At 43.2% G+C, this 16578-nt stretch overlaps 1 protein-coding gene across 1 annotated transcript in view; it reads left to right on the top strand.

Annotated features, from left to right (window-relative positions):
- Positions 1–16578, top strand: part of dagla (diacylglycerol lipase, alpha) — a 105877-nt gene that overhangs the window by 25667 nt on the left and 63632 nt on the right. The gene's annotated exons all lie outside the window — the stretch shown is intronic.

Here is a 16578-nt window from a genome sequence, read left to right as displayed (position 1 = left end):
CACCATAAAAGCTCATGGAGGAGCCAAATAAGGGCTAAGATTGGCTATTAGACAGCCTCTATGCACACTATCAGCTTACAGGGGGCTTTATTTGGTTGTAAATCTTGTTTTTATTCAACCAAAACTTGCCACCAAGTCAGGAATTCAAAAATAACTCCCTGGTTTGGGGGCACTGAGAGCAACATCCGAGGGGTTGGGGAGCAACATGTAGCCCCTGAGCCACTGGTTGGGGATCACTGCTTTACACCAAAACCCTTGAGTGAAATGAAATCCATAGCAGGAGCCTTACCTTCCTCCGGGGGGCGCAGAATGGCATTGCGCCCTAGTGGTTTTGCTCTTAAAAGAGCAGTTGGGTTTAGAAAAAAGAAAAATATCAGCTGATGTCAATGGAAGATGGTTTTTCCAAAGAGAAGCTGAAAAAATCAAAAAATCGCTTATATCGCAAGAAAATCGCCTTGAAGACGCCTGGAAATCGCTTTCTCGCACAGAATTTCACTTTATGTGGAAACAGAAATGAAGAAGAGATTGTAAGTTCCATGGTCCGGCCCTCTCTGCTATACAGATCAGTATACACTGCATTATATTCACAGTATTCCCCCCTGACCAATCCACCCTTTTAATAAAAAAAAAATCAAAAACCCAAAACTGATATTTATTCTCTGTGATATTTTCATTCAAATTTCTGAATCTGATTTCTGTGTAATGTGACGTTATCTCAGGTAATGAAAAATCATGCTGCGGCTTTTGCAGCAATAACGACATTAAAGGTGAAGTTCCCGTATAAATTAGGGTGAACAGGTTGCAGCATTTCCCCGTATTTGGCACCTTCCTTCCTTCTATTAGAACATACTGCCCAGTCCCTGCTGATGAAAAAATCATCCTCACAGCACAATGATATCACCTCCATATAACCAAGGCCCAATGGTGGGAGAGCTGATGGGGATGTTGTAGTTCAGCAACAGCTTGGGGGCCACATGTTGGGGGGACTATGGATAATGCTGGGAGTATTTTATCCCTTAGGTCAGAAAAAAACTGACATAGGCACCTGACCTATTATACAAGGATGGGACCTGTTATCCAGAATGCGCGGTACCTGATGTTTTCTGGATAAGGGATATTTCTGTAATTTGGATCTCCATACCTTAAGTCTGCTAAAAATCATTTAAATATTGAATAAACCCAATGGTATTGTTTTGCCTCTAATAAGGATTTAATATATCTTAGTTGGGATCAAGTACAAGGTTCTGTTTTATTATTACAGAGAAAAGGGAATCATTTAACCATTAAATAAACCCAATAGGGCTGTTCTGCCCCCAATAAGGGGTAATTATATCTTAGTTGGGATCAAGTACAGGTACTGTTTTATTATTACAGAGAAAAGGGAATCATTTAACCATTAAATAAACCCAGTAGGATTGTTCTGCCCCCAATAAGGGGTAATTATATCTTAGTTGGGATCAAGTACAGGTAATGTTTTATTATTACAGAGAAAAGGGAATCATTTAACCATTAAATAAACCCAATAGGGTTGTTCTGCCCCCAATAAGGGGTAATTATATCTTAGTTGGGATCAAGTACAGGTACTGTTTTATTATTACAGAGAAAAAGGAAATCATTTTCAAAAATCTAAATTATTTGCTTATAATGGAGTCTATGGGAGATGGTATTTCCGTAATTCTGGACTTTCTGGATAATGGGTTTCCAGATAATGGGTCCCATACCTGTACTACAATTCCCAGAATCCAATTTAACCCACTCCTGTCATGTCTGGCAGTATACATAGCACCCAGGGGTAAGGAATGCAGCCCAGAAACCACTTAAACATCTATGCCATGTTGTACTGACCCCCTGCTTGTGTTTCTTAGTTCAGAAGGCAGCTGCAAAGGCTATCAGGGCATGCTGGGAGCTGTAGTTCTGTGCTAAATAACTATGGGCAAAGCTCCAGGCAGAGCAGAATTCCTAGGAAACTAATAGCTGTGCCTATAAACTGATGCTGGATAGAAAGGGGACATGCTGATCTGTCCCATCTAAATCTAACAGTCTGTTATAGGGGTCAGATCATGTGTCCATTTAAATTTCCCCAGCTTTGCATTAATGTAGCTTTTGGGGTTTCCCATGAGAATGGACACAGTTGAAGCAGGGAAGGCATTTCTCATTAGCAACCCCCAGCATGCACCTTTGGGTACCAGCATATGCCAGCAGTGATTGGTGGAGCTCCCCTGTGGGAGATCATGGCTGGCTACATAACATAAAGCTCTCAGATGTTACTAGACATCATCACCCCCCCATCACTTGCACCAGTCCAGGTGATGACATCATTACTAGCATAGGATACTGAGATTCTGACTGTTTATCAGGATGTACCAATACATGGGTAGGGGGGTTATCAATCTGCACAGAAGGGAAATAGCAATAATGGCAGCTCTCAGAGCAGAGGGGATCCCATATACAGGAAGGGAGAGGATTACAGGTACTTGTTTTGGATTTCATGAAAGAGAACAGTAGTTGGTTTGGGAATGATGGAGCACGTTAATGTATCCCCTGTATGAGTGTCTGTATGCTCCACTCACCTCTATAGTAAAGATAAATATACCTTTATTGGTTTCAGCCAATATTACAATTGGGATTGGCTGCAAGATCACCCTACATAGAAATGCTGCTAAGATGAAAGGGACCCTAGCAACCAGATGGCAAGGGCCAGGCTGCAGGTCTAAAAGGGATGGTGGGACTTGTAGGTCAGTGACAGTTAGAGGACTACAGACTGAAGGTCTAATAGGGGATGCTGGGAGTTGGAACAAGCACCTGTCAACAGCCTCAAGAAGCATCAGGGGGACCATTAGTGGCTGGAAAATGGCAGCTTTTTCCTTAAAAGCTTTTAATGAAGAAATTTTTATGTACAAAGTGAGATACAGAGAGAGAAATATGAATATTAAGAGCATTGGAGCTGAAACCTGAACACCAAGTGGCCAATTGTCATCCCAAACACTGTCAGAGTGACTGTTACTGGATGGGAAACTATGAGATTTCAAACTGTGACCATAATAATTTCCAAAACTGCACATTATTAAAAAAAAATCACAAGCAAATATAGAACTATGTGAATATTAAAATTAAAACAGGAATCTGAAATCCAAATGTTACTTTATAGTCTCCCTGCTCCCCTGCTCCTTCCCCAACTCTCCCAAAATCATGTTTTATATCTATGAAAATGATACAATATATGCAAACCCAAGGCTAATATCCCAGGCGCTACCTAGTGATGCCATTAAATAGCGATTTTCTGCATTTATGTCATTATTTTCCTAAAATGTCTCCCCCAGCGTGTGGCACGCTCCACTTACCTCTGATCCCAGAAATGAAAGTGAGAAAAACCGTTAATTAACGGACACTCTAGCAACCAAATGACAGTTAAAACAGTTAAACTTAAGGGCATAACAATGGTTCAGTCACACATCAGGCTTATGGCAGTGTCACAGTGACAGTTGGTGGCTGTGAAATAGCAGCTTTGACACTTGTAGCTTAAAATCCTATAAACCAGACACTTTTAAATACAGAGAGAAATGGAAATATCAATATAGCAGAGGAATGTGGATACCAAATGTTATTTTATACTTCTGTGTATCTATACTGAGAGGTTTGTAGGCTCCATTTCCCATTTCTCCCACCAACCCCAACTCTTGATTAATCATGTTATATGTTTATTAAAATGAAAGAATATGTGCAAAACCAAAGCTAATACGCCAGGCGATACCCAGTGTCAACAGTTACCCTCTATGTCACTGTCATTAATAGGGAGGAAAGATAACACAGACAGGAAGGCTTTGTTCCCCCACCAATTACAAAGAGATGCAAAATGGAGTAAATGCTGGGGTAACTCTGTAGCTGCAGGTTTATACATAGGCACATCAGAGCTTTAATAGATGCAAAAAATGCCAAAGGGCTAATAAACATGCTGCAGCTTTAATAATATAAAGTCAATTTTATACCAATTTTATACTTTTTTTGGTGTAAATTAAACAGATTGACTTTACAAATATGACCCCAGACACACGCAGTAACAGCCAACAGGCACCCACCCATCTCTGTCTCACACAGCTCAGCATGGTGGGATTTCTGCTGACTTTCTGTGGGAGAAATCATTCTGCAAATTTAGCCAGTGGGGAAAGCATCCTGCAGCCAATGGGAGAGTCATCTAAGTTTAGCCAATGGGAGAGTCATCTAAGTTTAGCCAATGGGAGAGCTTCTCCAACCATCACTGGCAATACTTCCTGTTCCTTTAGCTAATGGGAGAAAGCTACACACAGCCAATGGGAGAGCACTTCCTGCCCCCGCCAAGTGATGGCAGACACAGCAAAGGGAGCCCTCTCTGGACAGAAGTTGCAATAGCGCTGTTCTACCTGTTATTAATAAAGTACTGGGCTGCAGGGGAATTTCTAGGGGAAATTAAATTAAATTGAGGTGGGGGGCATTTATAGGAAGGAAGAGACTGCAGACATTTTAAACTTGTTGATATACAGGTAAAAAAGCAATATGGCAGCAGGAGACAGCGAAGGGGAAACTCTATATTCCATGCACCAAAGTGATTCCCTCTCCTGCCTGAATCCCTTCCTTACTCTCCCCCAGGGGCAGGGGGATAAACCAGAGAAGTGGCCCTGAATCCTGCACAGGTTACAGGTTTATTGCTTCTGCCTGGGAGCCGCACAGGGCACTTCCTTTACCCTTCGGATGGTGTTCAACTACAAATGCCCACATTCTTTGCAGCCTTCTATGTATTTTTAATGTATAATTTCCAACTCCAGCCCTCCAGCATTTCCTGAGTTTATTAGATGTTAAACAACTTCCTAAACCTCACAGCACCCACTATATATACATATATATCAGTAAATATTGCCCTTTTACATCTTTTCCTTTGATCTACTTTTTGGTGATGGACTGTGTGTTCCCTCAGAGATCACATGACCAGAAATAATGCAGCTCTGACTGTAACAGGAAGTAGTGTGGAAGCAAAAGACAGAACTCTGTGCATTAATTGGCTGATGGGGCCTAGCATGTATGTGTGCCTTGGCTTGTTTGTGTGCACTGTGAATCCTTTGATCCCAGGAGGCGGCCCTTAATTCTTCTATTTAGGATTACCCAGTAGCACATATTACCACATATTCCGTTTATTTAGATGAAGCAGGGTTTACATATGAACTTGTTTATGCAATATATTTTTGTAGAGACCTACATTGTTTGGGGGTATAGTTTTCCTTTAATCTTTCATGGAATCAATACAACTGGTTGGTTCATATGCAAAACATAAAGGTCCCCATACACGGGCCGAGTCTAGGTGCCGATATTGGTCCCTTAGACCGTTTCAGCTGCTAATCGGCCCGTGTATGGGCATTACCGACCAATGGCCAGGGGAGTCCCTTATACAGCTATGGCAATAATCATCTTCATTTTTTGCGGCAAAGTCTAGAAGCCTCAGTCATATTGGATACTACCACTTCTCTTGGCGCAGGCACTGCCTTCACTGCCTGCCAACTACATCTGTGCAAGTTTGAGGGATGCGCAACGGGCAGGAGGGGTCCTTGCATTGGTCTGGGGCTGGGACATGCATACTATAGTAAAATGTCTTTTGTATATACACTACCTTTCCTGGTCCTGGATTGCTGCAATGAATCATTGGAAAATTCAGTAAAGGTGGTGGCACTGGCCTATAAAAAGTACCCAGAGAGTTTTTTAGAGGATTGAAAGTTATAGATTATATTCACTTGGGATGCCTAACAAATTGATAACACACCTCTGTAAACTGCACTTTAGAGAATACAAATGACTTACTAAGATGCTGCTGACACTTAGGGCCTCATTTAAAAACACTAGGCAACTCTGCCCTTGGGCAGTAACCCATGGCGACCAATCAGATTTTTTTTTTTACTGTTGGACCTGCCCCTGGCTGAATAAAAGGCAATCGCTGATTGGTTTCTATAGGTTACTGCCAATGTGCAAATTTGCCTGCTGTTTGTAAATGAGCCAAACAAGTTGTGTGCATTTGCTGCTCTGAACCTGTACACTGATTGGCTTCCCGAATGTAAACATGTCTTGCATTTATTATTCCAATTTCTTTTTTACAGCTGGAGATTGTTTAAATGCCACCCAAGTCTCTGCGATTCAATAAATATTCTTATTTTTTTAATTAAAAAAAGGAATTTTTCTTTGAAATAGGTCTGAATCTTTGATCTTCCTACAACCATTCTTGGATTCTCACAGGTACAGATACTGGTTGGGTTTTGTAGGGCTCATTGGAAATCCCATGTAAGCAGAGCTGCTGTGATGTACGAATGGGATAGGAACACTGGTTTGAACTGAGTCTGACTGAGAGTTGGGGAAGGTAAGAGATAGGGACCGATGGCCACAATAAATTGGTGACTGATGCCACTAGGATGAAAGCCTGCAGGTTGGGTGCTGAGGAATAGGCCTTGAGGGCACAGAGAGGCAAGAAGGTGGGCTACGGGCGCAGTGCTGCTCAGTGATGCGGATGGTGGGTACAAGAGTGTAGCTGGCTGTCCTCCAATGGGTGAGCCTCCTTCCAGATGTGCATGTAGGGCATTGTGGGTCAGGCTGCCATGTGGAAGGGTGATTAGAAAGCGTGGGTTGTATATAAGCTGCTGCCCCGTGTGCAGTCTCCATTCCTTTCCCGATGAGCAGATTCAAAACGCTGCACCTGCCAAACAACAGGGGAAAAAGTCTTTTACATTCCATATCCAGGGAACAGCAAGAGGTTCTATTCATATGCAGAGATGGGTACTATGGGAAAGAAATAAATACTGGCACAACCTGACCAATTGCTAATGCCTTTAGCAGAATTAGGTAGTGTTTAAATTACGTCTCCACCTTTATTACATCTTCAGTTTAAATATCTTCACTTGCACTACCTATGATGACCCCCCAAATGAGTTTGGATGGTTTATCCTACCCAGTGCATATCTGCCTTTTATTGGATGACAAATGAAACATTTCTTAAAACTAAGTTTTTTTTTTAGAAAAGAGGCCCCTTAGCTGTGACATTAATATCATACAGAAATATATATAAAAGGTCAGAATAAAAAAGTTTATTTAATCAGACACCTGTCTGATTAAATAAAAAATACAAAATACAGTATTATTATAGAATATTTGTATTTGCATTAATTTCTTACTCCCCTCAGCACTGGTGGTTTTGGTCTTTAAAGGCTCCCATGGCAAATAACAGGATGCCAAGATGTTGTTAAAGCCTGAAACAGAAAGGCACATACAAAGTTACAGGACGGGTAAAGGCCAGGCTCTACTAAACAGCTGCAAGCACTGCTACAAGCAATACACAAGATTCCATATTGCACATTTGCCCAATAACATCAGCTTCCTCTCACTTTTCCCAGATGATAAGGAACGAGAGTTACCAGTGCAGCCTGCAGTGCTCTATGTGCAAAAATGCATAAGAAATATTATCAGTATGGTCTCAGCTTGTGTTTTCCATCCTGCTGAGGCCAAACTTGTTTTGTAATGTAGAGAAACTGTACCCATTTATACGTACTAAATGCACCCAAGTATAAGCCTATACCCACATCTGTATGGAACACCTCTCCATCTACTGAATATCCTACTTTACATATTTCTACTGCCACCTTCCTTCCCCAGTGCTCTTCTGCCTTTTCTCTTTCATACATGCTTTTCTTTTCAGCATATCTGTCTTCCCCCCCCAGATTTTTTTTTTATCTTCTTTTTCAACATTTTTGTCCCCTTCTCATCCTGCACTTTCCTTTCTGTCCCTCTTTCCTTTCCTTTTTACCTCTTTCTCTCTGCATCTGTTTCATCAGCCGTACTCTTCTGCTCTTTACACCCAAACATGTTTATTGCTGAGCTCTCTTGTTCTCCTACCTACATCTTTCTCCCTATAACAGTATACTCTCCCAAACGACCCTTCTTATCAAACAGTAAATAATATATATTAGATGTGACTGAGAGCAGGAATCCACAGCAGGGCATGAATGGGTTTACAAATTATAATATGCTGGGGTGGGACACCACTGGAAGTGTCAGTTATAGTTTGTTGCCATTCTTGGTCCCCTAACCACTGCACTTACAGACACATTAATGCCAGATCCACTTCCAACAGCCCCTTTTAGGGTGCCCTCCAGCAAACTCTTTTGATTACAGTCAAAACACTGTAAATACAATCCTGCCATAGGTATTGCTGCCTGCTTTGTGTAGTGAGAATAACATTAGTTAACCTCACATGGAAAATTGCCACAAAGTGGCAGAAGAACTTGAGGGGAATGTATTTGGATGATTAATAAAAAAGCCTGATGTACTGTCACCTTTGGCCCTCTGGTAATGCAATCCATTTGATCTAGGTAGGAGCTCACCCTCTCTTGCTCTGCCCTGCTTCTTACATTCTGCGGCCACAGCAAGCCCCGCCCACCCAATACTGAAGATCTGAAATCTAGGGGCCCTCCGGTGGCTTGGCCCTTTGTGCACCACTTGCAGGCTGAAGGGAGACTGTCACTATGTAGGGGCCACCAGATCAGCCCAGGGCCCCCGCAGGATTAGGGCCCACTGGGTTTTTCCTGTGACCCAGCCTGGCCCTGTCGCCATCCTCAAATGCCCACAGGCCTCAGATCTAGGACTGATTGTCTTGCTCAGCACAGGATTCAAGAGAGGTAGGTGGGGGGAGACACAATGGCGCCCTGTCGTCCATCCCCGCCCCTACCTTGCATGTCATTAGGCTGCTCACTGAAAGATGCTTTTGCATCAGTTTCTTATTAGATTATACATCATTCCCATCAGCCCCTGCCCCACTGAAGCTTACAATATAATATCCCTACCACATTGACACAGCACACTAGAGTCAGTTTTTATCATCAATTGTGTCACCGGCTCTTTAAGGACATCTGTCTCTATGGTTACTTGACTACAACTCCCATCATAATTTTAACCCTTGATAATATGCTGAGGAATGCTGGGAATTTTAGTCTGGCTACATTTGGGTTGAGCAGCAAGACTTTGGAAGTTTTATGTCCACTTTGATTAAACCGTGTTGACTCTCTGCTGTTCATCTCTCTGTCCACTAGAGGGAAGTATAGACTGTCAAGAGGCCCATATGTCAGGTCAGTTCTGACTACCTCAAACAGAGCTAGCTACCCTTGGTTTGGGATGAAACTACAGCGTATGATAATATTCATATCAACGTAAAGTACTATGGAAAAAATCTATCCATAAGGCAATGGTATTACTCCCCCACTTCCCCTTTGTACCCCTCTTTTATAATATGAGGGCAATGTGTACCCCAAATGAAGCCAAGAATGGTAGAGTAGCATTAAAGACAACATTTTAGTTTTGCAGGGTGCAGTTGTTCGAATCTCAGTAGTATATAAGAGTTCCCTAACAAACCTGTAGCTTTCCCATAGAGCCAGTCACTTGAAGCCACACAGGGTAGGGGGGAACTACACAGCGTCAGTCATCCAAGCTACATAAATAAGGACCTGGGCACAATGCCCTCTCTGTTGTAAGAGAAGAATGCAAACATTGTTAGTGGAAGGACTGGGTTTGATTTCTCTTCTTTTCTTTAAAATCCATGAACCGCGGATCAAGAAGGTACTTTGGTGCCAAATAGTTCTTATTTCTTTTGTTTCCTTCCACCTCTGACAGTGTAAGGGGGGGGAGGAAAAATGGTGTCCCTGGGAAGGGCCTCCTCATGTTAAGGTTTTCAAGCAATGCAATACGGATATCCCATAATACCCAGCTGCAAAATTGAGACATTCCTTCATTGACAAGTGCGTACCAAGTGGGTTGGATTAGGTTGCTATTTAGGCTCTCCCTAAGTTAAAACATAGTTACATAGGGTTGGAAAAGACCAGAGTCCGTCAAGTTCAACCCTTCCAAGTAAACCCAGCACACACAACCTATACTTACCAATCTATACTATCACGTACATAAACTATATATACAACCACTAACACTAACTGTAGATATTAGTATCACAAAAGCCTTGGATATTCTGCTTGTTCAAGAACTCATCTAGGCCCCTCTTATAGGCATTAACAGAATCTGCCATTAGGAAGGGCATTCCCCAACCTCACTGCCCTCACCGTGAAAAACCACCTACGCTGCTTCAAATGGAAGTTCCGTACCTCTAATCTAATGGGGAGGCCTCTGGTGCGTTGATCATTTTTATGGGAAAACACAACACCCCCCATCTGCCTATAATCCCCTCTAATGTACTTGTACAGAGTAATCATGTCCCCTCGCAAGCGCCTCTTTTCCAGAGAAAACCCCAACCTCGACCTCATAGCTTAAATCTTCCATCCCCTTTACCAGTTTAGTTGCAGTCTCTGCACTCTCTCCAGCTCATTAATATCCTTCTTAAGGACTGGAGCCCAAAACTGCACTGCATAGTCAAGGTGAGGCCTTACCAGGGGCCTATAAAGAGGCAAAATTATGTTTTCATCCTTTTTTATACAAGACAGCACTTTATTTGCTTTAGTAGCCACAGAATGACACTGCCTGGAATTAGACAACTTGTTATCTACAAAGATCCTTCTCCATTAAGGATGCCCCCAACAAACTACCATTCAGTAGATAGATTGTGTTTATATTATTTCTACCAAAGTGCATAACTTTGCCCTTGTCCACATAGAACCTCATTTTCCAGTTTGCTGCTCAGTTTTCCAATTTTGTCAAATCGCTCTGCAAAGCGGCAGCATCCTGCATGGACGAATAGTTTTGCACAATTTAATGTCGTCAGCAAAAATAGAAAGAGAACTCTCTATGCCCACCTCCAGGTCATTAATAAACAAGTTAAAAAGCAAAGGACCAAGGACTGACCCCTGCGGTACTCCACTAACAACACTGGTTCAATTAGAAAATGTTCCATTTACCACCACTCTTTGTAATCTATCCTTCAGCCAGTTCTCTATCCAATTACAAATATTATGTTCTAGGCCAATATTCCTCAATTTGATCATTAACGTTCTGTGAGGTACTGTATCAAACGCTTTAGCAAATTCCGAGTATGTTACATGGACTGCCATTCCAGCATCAAGATTCCTGCTCACCTCCTCATAAAAGGAAAACGGGTGTTTATGGTTTGTAAAACAGCAGGTAGAGTTCAGCTTTAAGCAGAAATAGCACCCAGAGCTGCACGGGATCTCACTGGCTCCATAAGATCTAAGGGAAAGCCCTCAGTGCACTGAGGAACTGACTGAGGGGCATTTATGAAGCTGACAAGCGTATCATTCATCTTTCTTTGCAGCAGGGTAAAAGGTGAAAGCCATTCTACAGGGCCTCATTATGTACAGTGTGTATCGTAGAAGTGTACAACCAATCACCAGTCAGTTTTTGTTGACTACAACCCCCCAAAACTCCAGGATTTCCCAAAGCCACACTGTTAAATAAGCATATCTGGCAGGCTGAGTTTTGGCCCAGCCCAAACTGCCCGACTACACTGCACTGCATATGGCCGGCTCAAAGCTCTGGCTGTGCTGTGTGCAAAGAACGGACAATTTTTATTACCCTACAGTAGCAAATAGTACCCAGAAGAGACAAACTTTAAGAAGGAGAATCTGCATCAGTGAGTAAAGTTGTAAAAAAGCAGCGAGAGAGCCGACAGTTAAATAAAGATGGTCCCTAGGAACAGGCAGATTGTGCAGAAAATATATTTTGGGGTGGAGGCCCACAATCATGCACAGGTAAAATTGATTTCAAGCTTGCTCTTGGAGGCCAATCAGCCAGGGAGCCAAAAACAGGAAAATTGCTAAACATGGTGGCTGTAAACACTGCTCCATTGCTCCACTTTTGCTGATCTGGTACTGGAGACATGTCTGGAACAGAGATTCAACATTGGAACTTGTATTGTAAATGCAAAAAAGCCCAAACAGCCCTCCCCCGGCCAACATAAAGCAATGATCAATTGCAGCTGCTACCGGCCCCTTTGGCAGTCACCAGATAGCCAAAGACAGGAGCAAGGTTGCCCTGGGAAGTGACTGGTGCAGTATACAAGGGGAAGGAGGAACTTTAAAGGGGTCGGAGTAACTAAAATGACAGCTGGGGGGGTTAGTTCTCCTCTGTTGATGTGCACTGGCATTGTAATCTTGTACACCTGAAAGAGGGAGGTATCCTGAAATGTCTAACAGTACAGCTGGCCTTACATGGGCCAATAAAAGCCGATGAATTGGCCTCTCCAGCTTGCCCTACTGATATGATACGGCAGGTCGGGAGGGACCACATAGGCACATTGATGCAGTCCTTGCCTGACAAATCTCTTAGGCCTGCTGTGGGTCAGATCAGCCTAAGTAGGCCCAGCATGCCGGCGGCCAAAGATTAACTCGCCAAGCAAGGGTATCCCAGCATGCAGGTCCAGCTTTAGGATGTTTGCAGGTCAAGAACCAAATTCATTCTATAAATCACTCCAAAAGGCAACACTGCAAAGGAGGGTGCAAGAATGGGTGCTTCTGTTTATTCAGAGGTAATGTTCCCAGGATTTAAAGGATGCGATTGGAACACGCGGTGAACCTGGACCCGTTACACAAAAGCAGCACCTGCATCAAGTCATTGTCTATTTGCATCCATAGCTCTCTGCTCAGGCTGGGGGGTCCGTAGAACCAGCCTTGGTGGGAATAAAGTGCAGGTGGTGCATTCACTCTTGCGCTTACAGATTGGCCACAAATGCATTCTAATTCAGGGCAGACAGATGCTGCATCCAGTGGGGATTCCTAGTTCTCCCGAAGGGATGAAGGAGGGAGGGAGAGAATCAATTGCTGCTGATGAATGAGGTCTGGATGGAAGAAACACAGAGAAACACACAGAGCTCCAGATAGGCCCCTATCCTGGCATATTGTCAAATTGTACCCACCTGCCAAGGGCTGTAGATTCTACCAGTCCAGGTGGCTGGATAACTTGTAAATGGCATTGGCCACCAATCCCCCAACCCCATCAAATCAGAAAGAGCTTGACCAGCCTGTTATATTGGGCTAAAACAGCAAAGTGGTACCAGGCCAGGGCCGGATGGAAAATGCCATTATGAGGGGAACAAAACAGGAATTGGATACATTTGTCTCCTCACAGGTTTCCCCAAGTAACTGGGCCAGCACAACTTGCCCAACCATCTAGGTAGCCAAATATCCGCTCATATGGCGGCCTTGCCGTACAAGCAGGCAGATCTCAGCATGTATGGGCAGCTTTAGATAAAGAGGGAGAGAGGCCTGGCAATGCAGGAAGGCTGGGGCCATTATCAGTGAGGGAAGGGGGTAGAAATGTGGTGTTGGGCTTTGAAGAACAGAATATTTTCCTGTTAAGGGTATTGGACCCGTTATCCAGAATGCTCAGGACCAAGGGTATTCCGGATAAGGCGTCTTTCCGTAATTTGGATCTCCATAACTTAAGTCTACTAAAAAATCAATAAAACATTAATTAAACCCAATAGGATTGTTTTGCATTCAATAAGGATTATTTATATCTAAGTTGGGATCAATTACAAGGTTTTATTACTACAGAGAAAAAGGAAATCTGTTTTAAAATTCTGAATTGTTTGATTAAAATGGAGCCTATGGGAGATGGGCTTTCTGTAATTCGGAGCTTTCTGGATAACCGGTTTCCGAATAATGGATCCCATAGCTGTACTGCCACTATGCACATAGCATTTTCAAAACATTATCAGAACCCCCAGCCCAATACTGTGCGCTGATAAGCTCTAACGGGAAAGGCTGGTTAGCTGTATCTTTGCTATTATAGCAGCGGCTCTGGGCACACAGCTCCCCTTTCATGCACAGTGGCGGCATCTTGGCGCCTATTTGCCCAGAGGTCTCCAGTAAATTCGGGTTCAGCCCCCCCCCCTTTATTTATTAGGTAGCCCAGTCAGTGGGGCCCCCCAATAGTACCTGTATAATGGGGTGGGGGCGACTGGGCTACTGATGTGGGGGACCAATAAGTTCCGGCCAGCAGAGGAGCCTTGCGGGTTGCCCCGTCGGCCTTACACGGAGAGAGCGTTCGGAAGGGGCCAGGATACTCCCAAATAACCCAGCGCTGTTTGAGCCCCCCAAGGAGGCCGCTCCCATAGCTTCTCATTATCAGCCCTATCACTCCCTGCACTTGCTGTAACATTGCGCTATAGAATGAGAGCCTGTCGCGCAGCGCAAGGAGAGGCATAAAGAAGCCGGAGACTAAGCGTGAACATCCGGCTCCAGCCAGCGCATCCCGCTGTGGTGGATAGTTCCATGAATGTCCCGCAATGCGGGACATTTATGGAACTATCCGGGACAGCGGGATGCGCCATAAAAAGCGGGACTGTCCCGCGAAAAGCGGGACAGTTGGGGGGTATGCTTCTATAGTGATGTACTGCTGTATAGTGATGGCTATGTACTACTGCTCCTTATATTGTATAGTGATGGCTATGCACTACTGCTCCTTATATTGTATAGTGATGGCTATGTACTACTGTATAGTGATGGCTATGTACTACTGTATAGTGATGGCTATGTACTACTGTATAGTGATGGCTATGTACTACTGTATAGTGATGGCTATGTACTACTGTATAGTGATGGCTATGTACTACTGTATAGTGATGGCTATGTACTACTGTATAGTGATGGCTATGTACTACTGTATAGTGATGGCTATGTACTACTGTATAGTGATGGCTATGTACTACTGTATAGTGGTGGCTATGTACTACTGTATAGTGATGGCTATGTACTACTGTATAGTGGTGGTTATGTACTACTGTATAGTGATGGCTATGTTCTACTGCTCCTTATATTGTATAGTGATGGCTATGCACTACTGTATAGTGATGGCTATGTACTACTGTATAGTGATGGCTATGTACTACTGTATAGTGATGGCTATGTACTACTGTATAGTGATGGCTATGTACTACTGTATAGTGATGGCTATGTACTACTGTATAGTGATGGCTATGTACTACTGTTTAGTGGTGGCTATGTACTACTGTATAGTGATGGCTATGTACTACTGCTCCTTATATTGTATAGTGATGGCTATGCACTACTGTATAGTGGTGGTTATGTACTACTGTATAGTGATGGCTATGTACTACTGTATAGTGGTGGTTATGTACTACTGTATAGTGATGGCTATGTACTACTGTATAGTGATGGCTATGTACTACTGTATAGTGATGGCTATGTACTACTGTATAGTGATGGCTATGTACTACTGTATAGTGATGGCTATGTACTACTGCTGGCTATATTGTATAGTGATGGCTATGTACTACTGTATAGTGATGGCTATGTACTACTGTATAGTGATGGCTATGTACTACTGTATAGTGATGGCTATGTACTACTGCTCCTTATATTGTATATATTGTATATGTATATCTGCCCTTATACCATACAGTAACACATAGGTGTATCTGTCTCTATAGTAACCAGCAATGCATAGGTATGTCTGCAAATTCTATTCTACACATGTGCCCTGTAGCGTATTGGTGTATAAACTTACACTTATTTTGCTATAGCAATTTGTGCTCATCAATCTCCATTTCTGCCCTGGGGGATTGGGGATTGTAATCCAGAGACATTTCACTCACAAGTGCTAGCGGAATGTCCCATGATATGTAGATAATCAGAATGGCTATGGATGATGAAAACTGATGCGCCTTACACCATGATGGAGCCTCCAGAAACAAGGACTTCAGACTCATGGCAGACCAGGTTTAAAGGAATTTAGTGAAAAAATAAAACTAGGTCCCATGTGCCCCCCCCCCCATAAGTTGCTGACTGACTTAGAGAGCTGTGAAGTAGGAAGTAGTGTTCTGGTCGTTATGTTAGACATCTGCCTACTAGAACTTTATAGATTCAATTTTTTCTTAACTAACTAGATTAGAAACATTTTTCAACTGGCACATACTATTTATTTACCCATTTTTTTTTAAACGGAACTGATCCTAATATTGCAGTGTTTTGTCTCAAGTTACATACGAATATATTGTTGCCTACAGGGGCAAAAAGTCAACCTGCAGCCCAAACTGTTCCAACTCAGACCCAGCCCAATCAGGTAAGGGAAGGGGCGGGGACAGTGCGAGCATATAAATAAGCATTTGGCAGGGGACGGAGGGAGGGATAGCAGCACAGTGACAGCCTTGGGCACAGTTCGTTCCATGTAGTGTTTTTCCTTTAGCCCACCTGCCCCATGGGTCCCACTGGTCCCGCTAAGCCCACACATCACTACTATATGCACTGTTGGCACATTAGGGCAATGGGGTTTTTTTAATCCGTCCTCAGGGAGGAGGGTAAAGTCTTTGGGACGGCTACGAATAGAAGGAACATATAACAGTTTGTCTCTGTAGCCTCCCAAATAGTCATTATTCTTTGCCTATGTAAAGGGTGCATGGATTTGTCAGGGATGTAGCACAAAATTCGATGACCGATGTATGAAAATGTTGTTTCATCCATTTAGGAACCGTTCCAAACCTATCTGGGGCATCAAATGTGTGTTCATTCTAAATCTCACCTTTTATAGCCATTAGGAAGGGGAATCAGGAACAGAAAATATGACTTGCCAAATTGCTCCCTACCTGGCCCTTCCCCGGGC

The sequence above is a fragment of the Xenopus tropicalis genome, chromosome 4, assembly GCF_000004195.4.
Source record: "Xenopus tropicalis strain Nigerian chromosome 4, UCB_Xtro_10.0, whole genome shotgun sequence".
Lineage (NCBI taxonomy): Eukaryota > Metazoa > Chordata > Amphibia > Anura > Pipidae > Xenopus > Xenopus tropicalis.
The sequence above is the reverse complement of the archived record's forward strand: the minus strand, read 5'-3'. Positions and strand labels throughout refer to the sequence as shown.